Source organism: Capsicum annuum, chromosome 9 (genome assembly GCF_002878395.1).
Source record: "Capsicum annuum cultivar UCD-10X-F1 chromosome 9, UCD10Xv1.1, whole genome shotgun sequence".
Classification (NCBI taxonomy): Eukaryota; Viridiplantae; Streptophyta; class Magnoliopsida; order Solanales; family Solanaceae; genus Capsicum; species Capsicum annuum.
This window is the reverse complement of record NC_061119.1, coordinates 98,567,042-98,585,120: the sequence shown is the minus strand read 5'-3', so window position 1 is coordinate 98,585,120 and position 18,079 is coordinate 98,567,042.

Genomic DNA, 18,079 nt, shown 5'->3' with positions numbered 1-18,079 from the left:
AGAAGTACCCTATAACTTATACCCTAAGGAGAATATGATCAAGGACACACTAATTAACATACGAGTTAGTTCATACGACCCGTACCCTAACATACAACCTCTATGTTTTCCACTCGTACCTTGGATAGAAACCTATCCCCACCATACTACTTAAGGTGTGACTAAGACCCTCTTAAATCATATCATAACATATGACTAGTACCCCTAATCGTATGATGTCCAGAGAGTTCAAAACTTAGGAAATTTCTAAGGACCAGAACCTAGGGTGTTTCACTTTACTTAAATCCTATCAATTCTATTCAGGTAGCATCTCAGACTTTGATTGACTCTCAGATTAATTATGGTGATCATAGTAGGTATTATTCTCGTCTTGCAAAGTTTTTGGTATGGGTCTTTAGGATATTAGGGCTATTTTAGATCAGGAGAGGCAATACCTTAAAGTATTCCAGTGGTTATTTTTGTTGTAGTGAGATAGAACATTAGTCTAAAGAGTGCCAAGATACGAGTTAGTTATTCAGACAGAGTCAGTTTATATTCCTCTCCAGCCTAGAGTTCCTGAGGTATGTTATGATTATGAAAAGGATGGTCATTTTAGCAGAGAGTTCCCTCAGCATCAGTTAGGAAGTTGGGTTCAGCATATGTTTTTTGCAAAGTTAGAGCTTCAGGGGTTTGTTACAACTGTAGAAAGATCAGCCATTGGTCTAGAGAGTGTACCTGGCATAGGATTATTGGTCATTCAACTCATTTAGACCAGTCTTATAGTGTTTAGACCTTGTTATTTAGAGATAGTGTGCTTTGTACCTCTATTAATAATTCAGTTGATAAGTCTAAATTTAGACCCATTTAGATTTGTTCTTCCTAAGACTAATCAAACATGTGACTTTATATTCCACCGTGATTAGTGTACTTTTATTTCCTAACTTTACCCTTTATTTATGTGTATTGGGGTTCTTGTATGCATCGATGATTATATGCCTTGATAGGTTTAAATTGATTGTTTTGTACCTTGATAAAGAGTTCATGATTGTATGAATACCCCTGTAGATGATTTCTTTTAGTAGTTGATGGAGTGATTTAGTATTGATATGTTTCCTTGGGGGTTACTATTTGGGTTCAAGTCCTATTTACCTTGGCATATTGGCCTTTTTATAGACCTATAGTCGTACTTGTTGATTTTATTTTTTAGTACCACTTATCCTTTATTTTGATGATTATAATATTGTTGTCATTATTTTCATTATATGATGTTAATCAATCCTCACCTGATAGATGGTTAGTCTTGCATTATATAGTTAGAATTTTCTTCTTTGCGATTCTTATTTGTTTGCTTAGACGGCTAGCTTGGTTGGACATTTTCTCCCTTGTAACAAGGTGAGGTTGGTTGTTTTTCTTTTCTATTAGAGTATGCTAAATCAATTGCTGAGTGGATTATGGTATTAAAGGTAAGTTGACCTTTCATGATTTTATTATGGTTCAATATTTGGCATTTTGGTTATATTATCAATTCTTGAGTTTAGGATTCTTGGACTTGCCTCCAAGGTTGCGAAGGTTTTTTCTCTAGACATCTCTCTCTATGTAGCCTATTTTTATGGTTGACTAGTTTGGGGTCCATTCTTTTATTTTGACTAGTTCATTGCCTGGTAGTGGGTTTGATCTTGGTGTCATAAGGCCTTGGATTTATCTTTTGGGTTTGTTGGGTTCGTCTTCCAGTAATGGTTTTCTCTTTGTATTGGTGTGGAGTTGGATACTTTATTTTTGTCATGATGTGGTTCTTGTTCTAGTGGAGTTAAAGAGTTAGAGGTAGGTGATCTTTCTTGTGATCATTTCCTAAGATGGTGAATTGGGTGTTGATTGCCTAGATGGAGTATTAGATTGTCCAATTTCTAACTAAAGTTACAATTCTATAAGTTGCTAGTTTTTGATATTACTAGTGTAGTTTGTATTCTTTGTGAGTTCTTGAGTATGTTTAGGTGGCTCATTCCCTCCAATAGATATGGAGTTGATTTCTTGTGTTTTCAGGCGGTGATTTCTCCTTCGTAGTGATTTTGTTCTTCAGCTACATTTCAGTATTCAATTCCACCAAGATTTAATAAGGATATATCATATTTGAATAGTATGGTCGATTTGAGTATTTGGATTTAGCTTAGGTTTGTTGGCTTAGTTTTGGATTTGATGCCTTGGAATATTAATTTGGCATATAGATGCTTACCCATCTTCTGGTTTAGTTTGGGTTATTTAGATTAAGCAGTTCAGCCTTGGTGTTGAGATTTATCTTAGAGTTATAGAACTTGGGTCCATTCTTTATTTTCAAATTTGTCTTGATTGGGGCTTTATCTATAGGGTATTAGGTAGTCATGCTTGGAGCATGCTTGCCCAGTACCTTATCCCTACAAGATTTTATGATCTTTCCATCCATTGACTTTCACGGATGAAAGTCCTTTTAGTAGTGGATATTGTAATGACCCTCTAGGTTACTTCCTCAATTTTCGTGCACTTCTAATGTTTCTATCCTTCCCATAGTGGCTACAAGTCATTTATGACTTTCTAGAATTATCGGTTCACTGATCGAATAGTTTATTTGGATATTAGGCTTATTTCTATGTTTTAGAGATTTCATTATTTAGGGTTTGTTCTCGGACCAAAATTCCTAGTATATGACCTTGGATGAGAATTCTAACAGTCATTAACTCTGAAATGTTAATTTTAGGCTAAGGGGACCCTTGGTTCAGGTCTCGAGGCTTTCAAACTTATTTTAGGCTATTGGATAGATTTTATGAAAAATAGAACTATAGGTGTGGGCCCCACACTTAGTCAAAATTATCTCAGATGAAAGCTTTGATGGTTCCATTAAGTCTGGAATATTGAATTTTGTATGGTAGCATATTTGGCTTGCATGCACGGGATTCTGAGAGAATCCTGAGCACTCGGTTGAAGTCCATTCCAAACATAGTAAGAATCTGGTGCATGGCGCCTGAGGTTTGCTTAAGCGCCTATTGGGTTACTTTATCACTCAGCGTTTAGCATCCATGGTCTACTTTAATAGCCTTGGCCCATTAGCAGAGGTGAGCTTTAGCGCCCTAATGGCCTCTAAAACGATGCCCGCTTTAGCACTATTGGGGTTGCTTTAGCTGTATGTGCTTTAGTGCCCTGGTGTCTACTTTAGCGGCACTAGTAGCCTTAAAATTCATTCTTTCCAACCCAATTTTCTATCATTTTTTCCACTATTTTTACACTATTTTGAGAGCTTAAAGGTAGAGAAGGGGGGAAATCATCCACCTAGGTTAAGGTAACCTAACCTACCTCTTCTCGGTCATTTCCCATTAATTTTCCCTTTAATTTCCATTCTCATTCGTTGTAAAATTCTTAGAAGTTAAAGCTTGAATTCTAAACTTTGAGGGTTTATTTGAGAACCAAATTGTACTACGTTTGTGCTCAACTTTTGAGTTCAATTTCCTTGTCCTTCGAGGGACCATGTGACGGGTTCAATTTTGGATTCCATTTGTGAGCCCCTCGAGCCCGTTCTTGACCTGAAATTTTACACCACCCTTAATATAGCAATATGGGTCTTATTTTACTCCTAATGAGGTATAGGTTACTATTTTGATAGTGTGAAGGTATTTTAGGATCGTGGAGTGAAGATGGATAATTTTTAGATAATTTAAGGAATTTTAGTTCGGCATCAAGGTAGGCTTATGTCTACTCCTATTCATAAGATGGTGTATATTATATATTTCATGTTAATAGGAATGTTATGTGTTGGTTATGGTTAAAACACGGTGACTTAGCCAAGATTATTGAGTTTGGGGTTTTTAGATGAGTGAACTAACCCTTAAGGAGAAACACTTATTATACTCCTATGATCCTATTGCCTTCTTCATAAATAGATATGGGATTAGTAGTATGTCTAAGGTGTTGTGATAGATGTGGGATTCGTAGTATGATTGGGTTATTGTGCTAGATAGGGGATGTGATTTAGGTATTGAAAGCATGGATAATACGATTAGTCTTATTTGGATTGTTCAGACTACCTTGATACCATAATTTAGGTGAGATTGTTACCTTGGGGCTAATAATGGCTTATGAAACATCTAGAAGTAAATTTAGATACTTTATCCTAGTTCAGGATAGAAGCTTGCCTAAAACTGGATTTCAGAGATTAGAAGGGGCCCCCTCTGGCCCACCTTAGGCCTAGACTTGTGATATCCTTAGAGGCTCATTTATGTGTGATATGTCTTTATTAATGTTTGGTTTGGTCTTGAGGTGATTGGATATGTTTAATAAGAATATTAGTGGGATATTGAAGGGTTATGCTAATTTTAAAAATGCTTAATGGTATAGCTGATAAATGTAATTATTGGTATGGCTTCTTGACTGCGCCCAAGCACACATGCAAGTGTACGTGGTCTTATCAAGTAGTAAAGTGTCCTTTAAGAAGCCAAGTATCGATCCCACAGAGACTTGATTTAACAATTATTCTATTTTAGTTCACAATTTAGATTCAATTGATGCAAGCATAACCAAAAAGAGAGTTTGGAATTTGTAAACTGTAGAAAAGGAAACAATGCAGAAATAAAAGATCTTAAAATAATCAATAGGAGAAAACCCAGGGTTAAAGAACTTTGAAAAATCATATTATGTGTTGAATTTCATTCATTGACTTGCTTATCTTGGTTGTAGATTCATAGGGTTATTTGCATAATTATTGTTTCGTAACCTCTAATCCTAACTTCATTCATTGACTTGATTATCTTGGTTGCTTATCATGCTACATTTGAATCAAGTTCGGATCCTAATTACATCCCTATCATAGGTGCTAAGTTTCTTTGTCCTAGGTTCTAAGTTTAATTCTTTATTTCATAAAAGAATAAAAACCCAAACTTTGTTCATCTCCTTATTTTATACTCTATTCCTACTCCCAAGATCAAAAGGTAGACAATTGATATATTCTAAGGGTTGTGAATCCTTAAAATAGTTAAATCAAAGATGATCACACAACCAATTATGATAAGCAACGTTAAACAAATTCAATTCAAAATAAAAGTAATCATGTTCTTGGCTTCAACCCCAGAAAAGGTGTTTAGCCATGCATAGTTATAATCATAATCACAAGGTTGTAATTAATGAATAAAAACATAAATGAACTAAATTAAAATAATAAAAACCTAATTATGAAGTTTTAGCAGCCCTTTGCTCTCCAAAATATGTCAATAGATATGTAAAAATGTGATACAACATGTATTTATAGCATAAGGGTGAGCCAAGTCCGTGTAGAAGTTGATTTATCTTGAAACACCTAGAGTTCGAGTGGACCATAAATTACACCATATTTTCCTATGGAATGGATCATGTAACTCACCCTCTATTACATAGGAATATAGCATGCGATGCATGCTAATCGGATGGTGCCTCTGGAAGTTGTCCTCCAAAATTTGGTTAAGTGTTGGTCCTTCCTCCTTCCATCCCTTGTATTGTGGTGTCTTTACAATGAATTTACAGACTTTATATCATCCATATATTATCATATTAATCTTAAAAATGATCCTACCATAAAATACCACACTAATTAGAGGCTCAAACAACACAACATCCATCACGACGAATCAAAAACAAGAGCTTAGACTAGGCAATTTTTCATGATCTTCCACTCAATGTTTTGACTCGTTCCTTGACTAAATTGAAATTTTTACATTTATCATAAGTTTTTACACATATAATAACACATTTAAAACCATAAGGAACACATATAACACAATAGAATACAACAAGATAGACTAGACAAGCACCTAGCTCAAGCTAGTAACACTAGTTTCTTTGATTGAACTCTAATTGATTCTTTGAAGTACAAACTTGTTAGAAAACACTTTTAAACATTTAAAACACATTATTTCACACTTTTTTACACATTTATCTCACTATCTACTAATACAGCATAGAATCATCCTGAAGACAAGGCTAATACGAATAGAATAGTGACACTAGAATGTATAAATACACCTAAAATCACTTCTGGATATGGATAATACTATGATTTATGGTTATGTTCGATATATACTATGTAGGCCCCTATTTATGATATTGGTTGAATTTTAGGAAGTGGTTTATCCTTGTAAAGGATGTGGTCATAGTCTATAAACATTATGATGCTTATGATCGCATTGTTTGGATACTACTGATGGAATGCATAGATTCAGTACATTCATGATCACTAAAATGGATAATGGTATGATTCCAACTAGAAATATGATTTTACTATTGTTTTCCTAAAAAGGATTAAATCTTACTTTTCACTTTTAGAACGGATTTCTTCATAACGAGAATCATACCATCTTAATGAATGATTTGTCAGCCATTGAGACTAAAAGTAATATCTTAAAGATTTGACTGATATAGATTTTAATCCATAGTTTTACTACTATTATTTACCATAGTTAGAGAGATTTTGACCCTTTCTTCACTTTTATTAATGATATGAGCATCGATTTAAGTCCAGTATTTAATTATGATAGTGATGATATGAACACCGATTTAAGTTTTTTAATTGATTATGAGTACCGATTCAAGTCTGACAATTAATTATGATAGGTTATATTATGAAACTTAGGTTGTTTATGGTATAATATATTCTGTTGCAATCATCCTTACATGTGCATTGCCTATTACCAATATGACTTATATCTATCAGCCTTTTGGGTTGCGTATGCATAGGTATGAGTGTTGATTGCAGCACTGGCTGTTGTTGCTGAGTGTTGATTGAACCTTCTGAGCCTATGTTGGTGGTGGTTTATGAAATGCTTGGTTAGGTATTGTTTGTCTGGATTAGCTGCTTACTCACATTGTTATTGTTATTGTTATGATTGTTATCACTATTTAGTCTATCCATAAAAGATTGAGTAATGACGAGATTGAGATTTGGGGTATGTTTCAAGCTCTTTTCTTTACAATTGCTTTATTATGGATAATTATTTTATGATTAGATGTATAGATTAGCAACCCTAATTATGGTAGTACTAGTTCTCCCTATGGTTATAAGGCCTTAAGATGCTAGTATGATGACTTAGGTTGCACCTTGAGTTGATATTGTTTACATATACTGTATATCTATCTATATGTAGCTATAGTATTACTGTATATCCCTTTTTTTCATTTATTCAGATTGTATATTTATTCCTCGGTCTTGTATACTATTATATATCCTTCTTTTGCCCTTTATTCATATATTGGCTAGTGTTATATGGTATAGTGTTGAGGTTTTTGAGTATGGATAGAGCGGGATAATTCATCCTTAATACCTCTTTAGACTTATTATGATAGTTCTAGGATATGAATAGGATAGTTTATCCGTATTATCTCATTAGCTTTACTATGCAGTTGTTGAATTTTTAGGTGTCATTTACTTTCTGCTTACATGTTATGTATATTTGTATTATCTTTGGAGCTTAATCAAAAATTTCGTACTAAGTACCATGTGTTTGGTACTTATAATACACTTCTACAGCCTGTAGATCATAGTACGGGTTATCATCGTTGTTGTGTACATCGTACGGAGCAGTTATGGTTCAAATATATAGGGTGATCTCCTGGTATTCACAGTATTACTGTCCTCCCTCTTATGTACTATATTAATCTCTATGTTGTATTAAGATATTGTTGTATCTGTATATTCTTCTAGTACTTCTATTTGTATCATTGTTAATAGTAGAAGCTCTTGTACTGATTCCACCAAGTTTTGGACTACATGATGTATTTCAGTCTTTTATTTTGTTTATTCTGCATTCTTTCTTCATTTTTTTTGGTAGTCCATTATAGTAGTTTCGAACTATGGGTTGGCTCGCCTATTGGTGAGCTATAGTAGGCGCCATCATGTCCTGAGAAATTAGGTTGTAACATATGTGCATAAACTACAATTATAATTATATATAGTTGTAAGCTTATCGTAATGAACTCTAAGTTATTTCCTTGATATGCGTGCATTTTTGGTATTTCGAGCCCTTCTGCAGCGGCTACAGGTCATTTATGACTTGTCAAAACTATCGATACAGTTATTGAATGGCTCATTTGGATTTTAGGCTCATTTCCAAATTTTTGAGCTTTCATTGTTTTGGATTTGGTCTCAAAACAAAACACCTAGTAGATAACCTAGGATGAAAATTTTGACTGTGTCATCAGCTTCAGAATATTTATTTTAGACTAGGGGGTCCCTTTGTTCAAGTCCCGAGGCTTTCAAACTCATTTTGGGCTATTGGTTTGATTATATAAAAAAATAAAACTATAGGCATGGGTCCCATATTTAGTCAAAACGATCTCAAATGAAATTTTTGATGATTCCATTGGATTTAGAACCTTCTTACAATGAAATTTCCCTATTAGATCATGTTCATAGGGTTTTGAATGAATTCCTAGTCCAAAAATAAGTTTTTTACATTGTTGGTGTTTGTCTGTTTGCAAAAGCAAACCTTTGACTATTTGACTGGGACACTTAAGTGACCATTTGACCACTTAAGAAGCATTTTGACCCTTTGATCAGGTCACTTAAGCAATCAAAGTGTTGCTTAAGTGGCCATCGCTAAGTATGAGCCGAAATTCATATTTTTGAAATTTTGGGAGCTAGGAAGCTCCAATTGTCACAATTTTTATGCTTTTTTCTCATAGAATCATTGTCTATCAATTTAGAACTCTATTTCCCCCATTTCTAAAGAACTTTTATTATATTTATTTGTGATTTCCACCCTATTAAAAATAAAAAACCTATTTTTACTTTCTTAGGGGCTTGGGAGCTTGGATTTGTCCTATTCCAGGGGAGTTTTTGAGATTTCTTTCATGACTATGTTTTGTAATCTTATAATTATATTTTTTCCCTCAATTTAATCTTCAAAGAAAATTCAAATCCTTGATTTCAAAATAGGTTTTGGAGTTTTTACTGGTAAAGTTTGAAAATGATTTTCCTTTGATTTGAACCTCATTTTTATCTTTTTTCTCTTGGGTTTTCAACTGTAGACTCTTATGGATATGAGGAAAATATTTCTAAAATAAAATTACAGTTTTACTCCTTTGATTTTCAAACCTATTTTTGGGGTCCGTTTTTAGACCCATCTTGAATATATCAATATGGTTCTCATTTTAATCCTAAAAACGTGTAGATTTCTGTTTTGAAGGCATGATGGAATTTTAGGATCATAGAGTGAAAGTGGTAGGTTAATGGGTGATTCAGAGATTGCGATTCAACATCGAGGTAGGCTTCTATCTACTCTTCTTCATGAGATGGTGTATTAAATATGTTGCATGTTAGATAGGGATGTTAGGATGTGATATTGAGTAGAACAACGTGACTTAGCCTAATTATGAGTTTAGGGGCTAGAAGAAAAATTGACCCTTACGGTGAAATACTTATTATGCTTCTAGAATCCTATTACCATAAGTTGCTAGCATGTTAGGCATAGTAAGGACTAATAGACTGTGAGTATAATATTTATTACATTACTTGGTGTACTGTGATAATTTTCCCTAGATTATGATATTGTGGTTATGTCGAATATGTACATTATTGGGCCCAAGGCTGTGTTCATAATAATGGTTGAATTTCGAGAAGTGATTAATCCTTGTGTAAGATGTAGTTTAGCTCAATGGCATTTAGACGCTTAATATGATGTTTATAGTTATATTGTTTGGATACTGGTGATGGAATCATAGATTTGGTGTCTTCATGCTTGCTAAAATGGTAAATGGTATGATCCCAACTAAGATATGATTTTTACTATTTTTCTTAAAAAAGATTTATTCCAACTTATCACTTTTAAAACAAATTTATTCATAATGGGAATTGTACCGTCTTAATAAATAACATATGTGCATTGACATTAAAATTGATGTTTTAGAGATTTGATTGAGATAGATTCCAGTTCACAATTTTACTACTATTATTTACCAGGATCGAGAGAGATTCCTACCCTTTCTATACTTCTATGGTGATTTAGTCCTGGAGTTTACCTCGAGCGGTGAATTTACAAAGTTACACTCTTTTAGCCATAGTTCTAGCCCGTGTATTTATGTATATATGTATTACTAGTACTAAAATTGGTGGATTAATGATAATGATAGACATTGGAAATACTGGATCGAGACTAGGTCGGTGTATATGGGTACTTTCAAACCCCTTAGGTCAAAAACAAATATCCTCTACCTACGATTAATTACTTATTCAACAAACTCTAAGGTGCAAGTTACTTCACAAAGATAGACCTTAGGTTCGTCCATCATCAGCTTAGAGTAAGGGAATGTGATATTCCAAAGACAGCTTTCAGAACCCGTTATGGTCATTTTGAGTTTCTAATCATGTCCTTCGGGCTAACAAATGCCCCAGAAGTCTTCATGGACTTGATAAACCGAGCGTTCAAATAGTATTTGGACATGTTTGTTATAGTCTTTATAGATAATATTTTTGTCTAATTTTTTAGTAAGGATGATCATGCAAACCACCTTAGAATTGTGTTACAAACTCTTAGGGATCACTAGTTGTTCACCAAATTTAGCAAATTTGAATTTTGGCTAAGATCATTAGCTTTCCTTGGTTATATTATTTCTAGTGATGGCATTAGAGTTGATCCCCAAAAGATAGAAGAAGTAAAAAAACTGGCCTAGACCTATTTCTCCATCAGACATCAGAAGTTTCTTGGGTTTAGCTGGCTATTATAGATGCTTTGTTATGGGTTTTTCTTCTATTGCATCCCTTATGTCTAGATTAACATAGAAGAAAGTTAAGTTTCAGTGGTCAAATTCTTGTGAAAAGAGTTTTCAGGAGTTGAAAACTCGACTCACTTCAGTCTTAGTTTTAGCTCTACCTGATGGTACAGATGGGTTTGTTGTTTATTGGGATGCCTCTAGAATCAGTCTAGATTGTGTTTTAATATAGAGAGGTAAGTTTATAGCCTGTGCCTCTAGACAGCTTCAGCTTTACGAAAAGAACTACCTGGTCCATGATCTTAAGTTAGCTGTTGTCGTGTTTGCGTTGAAAATCTAGAGGCATTATCTTTATTGGGTGCATATTGATGTGTTTACAAACTATAAAAGTTTGTAGCATGTGTTTAATCAGAGGGAGTTAAATCTTCATCAGAGAAGGTGGTTAGAATTATTGAAGAATTATGACATGAGTATGTTTTATCATCCAGGCAAGACCAATGTAGTGGCAGATGCCCTTAATAGATTGTCTATGGGCAGTGTTGCTCATATGGAGAATGATAAGAGAGAACTAGTTTGGGAAGTTCATCGGTTAGCTAGATTGGGTGTGAGTTTGGTTGACTCAGCTGAAGGTAACATTTGGGTTCAGAGTAGTTCAAAATCTTCTCTAGTTTCTTAAGTGAAAGAGAAGCACGATAAGGATTCTATTTTTGTCAAACTGAAAGGTTCAGTTAAAGACCAAAAGGTAGAGGTTTTCTCCCAAGGGGATTATTGTGTGTTGAGATACCAGAGTAGATTATGTGTTCCATGTGTTGATGATTTGAGGTAGTGGATTATGGCAAAGTGCATAGTGCGCATTACTCCATCCATCCAGGAGACACCAAGGTGTACTATAATTTGCGGGAAGTCAATGGGTAGAGTGGTATGAAGAAAGATATCACAAAATTTGTAGCCAAGTGTACAACTTATCAACAGGTTAAGGTAGAGCACCGAAGAACTGGTGGCACATAGTAGGAGTTTGGTATCCCCACTTGGAAGTAGGAAGAGGTGAATATGGACTTTGTGAATATACTACCTCATTCGCATTGATAGCATGATTCGATATGGGTTATTGTAGATAGATTGACCAATTAGCTTATTTCTTGCCGGTTCACATGTCCTACATAGCTAAAGATTATGCTAAGCTATATATTAAAGAGTTGGTTAGATTGCATGGAGTTCCCTTGCCCATTATCTCAAATAGGGGTACTCAGTTTACCTCTCAGTTTAGGAAAGCCTTTCAGAAGGGTTTTGGTACCCAAGTTCATCTTAGTTTAAATTTTCACCCATAGACATGGTCAGGCTGAGAGGACCATTCAAGCCTTAGAGGATATGTTGAGGGCATGCGTTCTTGTAATACCCCAAAGTTTCCTAAATAATTTTATCTCAAGAATGTCAAGTATTAGATTCTAAATTGAAAGATGTTTATTTCATGGGGAATTTTGAATATTTCCACTTTTTTCATGTGGGAAATTTAATAAGCTTTCCATCGATATAAAATTTGCCTAAATCTGATAATCGGGTAAGAAGTTATGACTAATTTAAGTCCCCATCGTAAAACAGTGCCATATTGGTCAATGGCGCACCGCGCCACAAGATAAAATGGCAATTGTCCTTTTTCTAGTGCCCCATCATGATTTCTTCACGTCGCGCCAAACTTCTAGGAGCAAATGAAGTGGCAATGTGATGGCTCTACGTCATGCCATTTTTCTATTTTCCAATTGTCAAATTCCAGTGACACAAAATGATAGCGCCGCGTCACACCAAGGGCCAAGGTCGAGAAATTTTCACTAATTTAAAAGACGTATCCAGGGTTAAAAGGATCAATTTCCCACCTCTATTTAAGCCCTTTAACATGAGATTCAGCTATTTGGAACCCAAAATAAACTAGTTTCTCTCAATTTTCTCTCAAGAACAAGCTAGGGTTTCAATTGGGGATTCAATTTCAAGAAAGTCTCTCCGTCAATCTTCGCTAAATCAAGAACTAACATATGTCATGTGTTGATTCATGGGTATCTTTCACCCATGAAGCTCAATAATCTCTTTTCAAAATCAAAGATTTGTATATTTACGAATGTTCATGATTTGATTGAATTAAAAAGTGATGTTCATGTTATTGTTTGGTTTATTCCATGTTATAGACTATTAATTACAAGAATTGATTCTAGTATGTGAGGAATTATGCGGTATTCATGATAAAACCCTTCAATTCACAAGTTGATTGATGAATCCTTTATTATTAGATGTGTTGATGATTGTATAACCATAGCATGCTCCCCCCATATTTGATCAAATGCCTATGTGAAAGAAAAGTGCCATACTAGTATGATAATGTGAAATCTCCATTCTTTTACAAGTTATGTATGTCAAGTGTTTGATGAAATGTCTAAGCCAATGGATTATGTATTGTTGATGTTGGTCCTGTACTAAAAAAAGTCATGCATTGTTGGTTTCCTTCTATCGAGTCCTGGGGGTACTTGTACCTGAAAAATATAGTTGTGTGCCTAGAGTCCGTGTCATGTTTTCACTATATCCTCAGTCAAGCTATGATCCATAGAACTCAGTCAGTCATGTGACTCAAGAAAGCTCAGTAATCTCAGTACTATTCCATCAGTCAACAGAACTTAATTAATATAGTCCAGTTCAGTTAAGTGATCCATGATCAGTGTCTATTCAGATGGGAGTAGGAATTATCACTGAATAAACCCAAGGATAGGAAAACACACTGTCAGATGAGGGTGTGATTCTTAGAAGTGATCCTTGCAATCCATAATTATTCATCCAGCATAGGTTGAGACATCAAGACTGTCAGATGAGAGTTGATGAGGTAGATAAGCACTGTCAGATGAGGGCCCCACCGTTCTATTTTGGGGACTCTGTTAGATGAGGGTCACTCACAGCTTGTCCTTACCAGTGGTGTGGTATTAACACCCTTCCAATTAGGATTATAGATTGGACCCCAACTAATCCATAATGGCGTATTAGGGGCATGACGGTTAGATAACTACTTCCCATAGTTTTAGTTACAGAATCAGGACTGTCAGATACAGTCATTCAATCTCAATAATAGGACTCAGATAGTTCTACAGAATTCAGGACTGTTAGATACAGTTAACTCAGAATAGTATGGAACTCAGCTAGTTCTATTTGATTCAGGAGTGTCAGATATTGTCACTCATGTCATCAGTTATATCAGTCATCAGAATTCAGTTATCAGTCATGTTAGTTATTAGTAAATTCTAGTTATCACGATCTTAGATATAGTTATGACGTATTCATACATGGATTCTTACGTTCATATTAGTCATTTTGCTAGTATTGTTCATGCATATGAACCTCATGCATTCAGCCTACCTTCCATGCATACCAGTACATTCAAAGTACTGACGTATTTGTGCTATGGTTTCTTATACCATTGGTTCAGAAGAACGAGCTCCAGAGCATCAGTAGCATTCCAGTCACAGTAGTCAGAGTTAGCAGTGAGTCCTCATCTTTCGAGTAAATGATCATTTATTTACTATCTCATTAATTAATTTATAAGTTGGAGTTATTTGGGGATATATTCCATCAACTCCTTATCCAGACAGTTATGTTTTAGATGTTTTTCATACTACAGTATGTTCAGACAGTATTTCAGTTTTGGGTATTCTTTTACCCCACTCAGATGTTATATTTTATCAGTCATGTAGTTTTGAACGTTATGGCCTTTTAGCCTCCATTTCTGCATTATATTTAGTATGTTATATCGTGTACAGGTACAGATATCAGTCATGGGTTAGCTTATAGTTCTTCGAGGTCGTGAGCACCATTTAGCATTCTGAGTTCTAGATTCAGGGTGTTACAAACTTGGTATCAGAGCCTAAGGTTCAATAATATCCTAGGAAGTCTGAAAGCCGCATCTAGTAGAGTCTTGTACATGGGTGTGTTGTGCGCCACATTTATGTACAGGAGGCTATAAGATGTTTTAGGAATAGTTTTCCCTTCTTTCAGAATTCATGTCGTGCCATTGATCATACTATCAAGTCAATCTCTTAGTCTAATCTATTTCTCCCTTTCTTCTATAGAACATGCCTCCTAAAAGAAGAAATAGAAATAGGTCAGCCCCTCTGCCTAAAGAACCTTTGGGCGAATATGTTTCTTATGCAGAGTTTAGAGTTGTATTCACTACTCTTGCTTAGTCAGTTGCTGCTCAGAATGAACAACTAGCCATCATTCCGGCCAACCCAGTGGCTAATTCAGCTGCATCCAGGATTCGATACTTCACCTGAATGAATCCTTCATCCTTTCTTGGGTCTAAGTCAGATGAGGACCCTTAGGAATTCATCGATCAGGTTCAGAAGGTTATAGACATCATGGGGGCTACTCCTATCAAAAGTGTTGAGCTATCTACATACCATTTATGGGATGTTACCCACCGTTGGTTTAAATTGTGGAAGTCAGAAAGGCTAGATGATGCAGGGCCTATTGAGTGGGAGGAGTTTTTTACTGCATTCTTAGATAGATTCTTTCCCCAAGAGCTAAGAGAGGCTAAGGTGTTAGAATTCATCAACCTCAAGTAGGGCATCATGACGATGAAAGAGTATTCTCTTATGTTTACTTAATTAGCCAGATATGCTCCTCATGTGGTTGTATATAGAAGGGGCAAGATGAGTAAGTTTGCTTCTGGGGTTAATGATAGTGTGGTCAATGAATGTAGGTCTGTGATGTTGAATAGTGACATAACTTTAGCCAGGCTTATGACTCATGCTCAGCAGATAGAAGATCAAAAGGTTAATATGAGGGAGAAACAAAATAAGAAAGCAAACACAGGTAGTTTCAACTTTGCTCAGCCCAAATTAAAAGGAGCAAACTGCTCTCAGTTCCATCCTAAGTCATTAGTTAAAGCTCATTCTTCATCCAGTACTCCAGCTCCTAAGTTCATAGATGGAAATAGAGATAGGGCACTAGGCTCTAAGTCTTAGGGCAGTGTCAGCAATGCCTAAACTAATCCCCTTCGTCAGACTTGTGGTAAGAACCACAAGAGTGCTTACAGAGCTGGTAGCGATGTCTGTTTCGGATATGGAAAGCCAGGCCACAGAGTTAGAAATTGTCCCCAGTCAGGTTATCAGGGTCAGCAGAACTATTCCTCAGCTCAGTCCAGTTACCCAAATTAGCAGGGTGCCACTTCCAATGCTACTAGTGGGCAACGCCCAAATAGACTCTATGCTCTCCAGTCTCGGCAAGATCAGGAAAATTCTCCTAATGTGGTTACTGTAATGGTACAAATCTTCCATGTGCATATTTATGCTTTGCTAGATCAAGGAGCTTCTTTGTCTTTTGTCACTCCTTATATAGCAGTTGATTTCGGAATCAGTCCAAAAATTCTAGTAGAGCCCTTTTCAGTCTCTACCCCAATGGGTAAAACCTTCATAGCCCATCCGGTATACAAAAACTGCCCGATTATGACATTTTAGAAAGTCAATTCAGCAGATTTAGTCAAATTAGAGATGACTGATTTTGATGTCATTCTCAGCATAGATTGGCTTTATTCCTGCTATGCCACAATCAACTGTAAAAATAGAATAGTCCAGTTCTAGTTTCTGAATAAAACCGTCCTAGAGTGGAGGGGTAGTACTTAAGCTTTCAGGGGTCAGCTTATTTTCTGCCTTTGGGCACGAAAAATGATATCTAAAGGATGTGTCTATTATCTTGTTTGAGTTAAGGACACTAGTTCCTAAACTCCCAATCTTGAATTAGTCCCAGTAGTGAATGAATATTCAGATGTCTTTCTCGAAGATCATCCAAGAATTTCTCTTGAAAGGGAAATAGACTTCGGCACTGACCTTCTTTCAAATACTCAGCCTATATCTATTATGCAATATGGAATGTCACCAGCATAACTCAAAGGCCTAAAAGAGCAATTGAAGGATCTCTTAGATAAGGGATTCATCAGACCCAGTGTGTCCTCATGGGGTGTACCAGTCTTATTCGTATGTAAGAAAGATAGTTCTATCAGAATGTGCATTGATTACCGCCAGCTCAATAAAGTCACGGTCAAGAACAAGTATCCACTTCCTAGAATTGATGACTTGTTCGACCAACTTCAGGGTGCCAGTTATTTCTCTAAGATAGACCTCAGACCAGGCTATCATCATCTAAGAGTCAGAGAATGTGACATTCAAAAACTAGCTTTCCAAACTCAGTATGGTCACTTTGAATTCCTAGTCATGTCCTTTGGTCTTACCAATGCCCCAACAGCTTTCATGGATTTGATGAACTGTGTGTTCAAGCAGTACTTGGACATGTTCGTCATAGTACTTATAGATGATATTCTAGTCTATTTCCGCAGTGAGCGTGATCATGCAGACCATATCAGAATTTACTTTAGACTCTCTGAAATCACTAGTGGTTCGCCAAATTTAGTAAATGAAAATTTTGGCTAAGGACAGTAGCATTCCTTAGCCATATCAATTCTGGTGATAGCATTAGAGTAGATCCTCAAAAGACCAAAGTGGTAAGAAACTAGCCTAGACCTGTTTCTCCATCACACATCAGGAGTTTCTTAGATTTGGCTAGCTATTACAGGCGGTTTTTTGAAATATTTTTACCTATTGCATCCCTTATGTCCAGATTGACTCGAAAAAAAGCTAAGTTTCAGTGATCAGATCCTTACGAGAAGAGCTTTTAGGAGTTGAAGACTCGACTCACCTCAGCCCCAGTCTTAGCTCTTCCAGACAGTCTAGATGAGTTTGTAGTGTACTGTGATGCATCTAGAGTAGGTTTGGGTTGTGTCCTCATTCAGTATGGTAAGGTCATAGCCTACGCCTTCAGACAGATTAAACCCCATGAGAAGAATAATCCTACTCATAATCTTGGGTTAGCAGCCATGGATTTTGCCAAAAAGATTTGGAGGTATTACTTGTACAGAGTTCATTTAGATGTGTTCACCGATCATAAGAGCCTTCATTCTATCTTTTCTCAGAAAGATCTCAATCTTCGCCATATAAGGTAGTTAGAGCTCTTGAAAGATTACGACATGAGTGTCCTTTATCATCCGGGCAAGGCAAATATAATGGCCGACACTCTTAATAGACTGTCTATGGGTATTGTTACTCATTTCAAGGACTGTAAAAAGAAGTTCGCTCAGGAATTCCAGAAGCTTACCAGACTAGGCATTCGCTTAATCGATTCAGAGGAGGGTGACATAAGGGTTCAGTGTAGTTCAGAACTATCTGTAGTTTTTGAGGTGAAAGAAAAGCAAGATAGAGACCCCAATTTAGTCAAGTTTAAAGAGTCAGTTAAGGACTAGAAAGTAGAAGTTTTCTCCCAAGGGTGTAACGCCCCGGAAAATGGATCCCGGAGTGTCACACGGTGCTTGAGGCTACGAGTA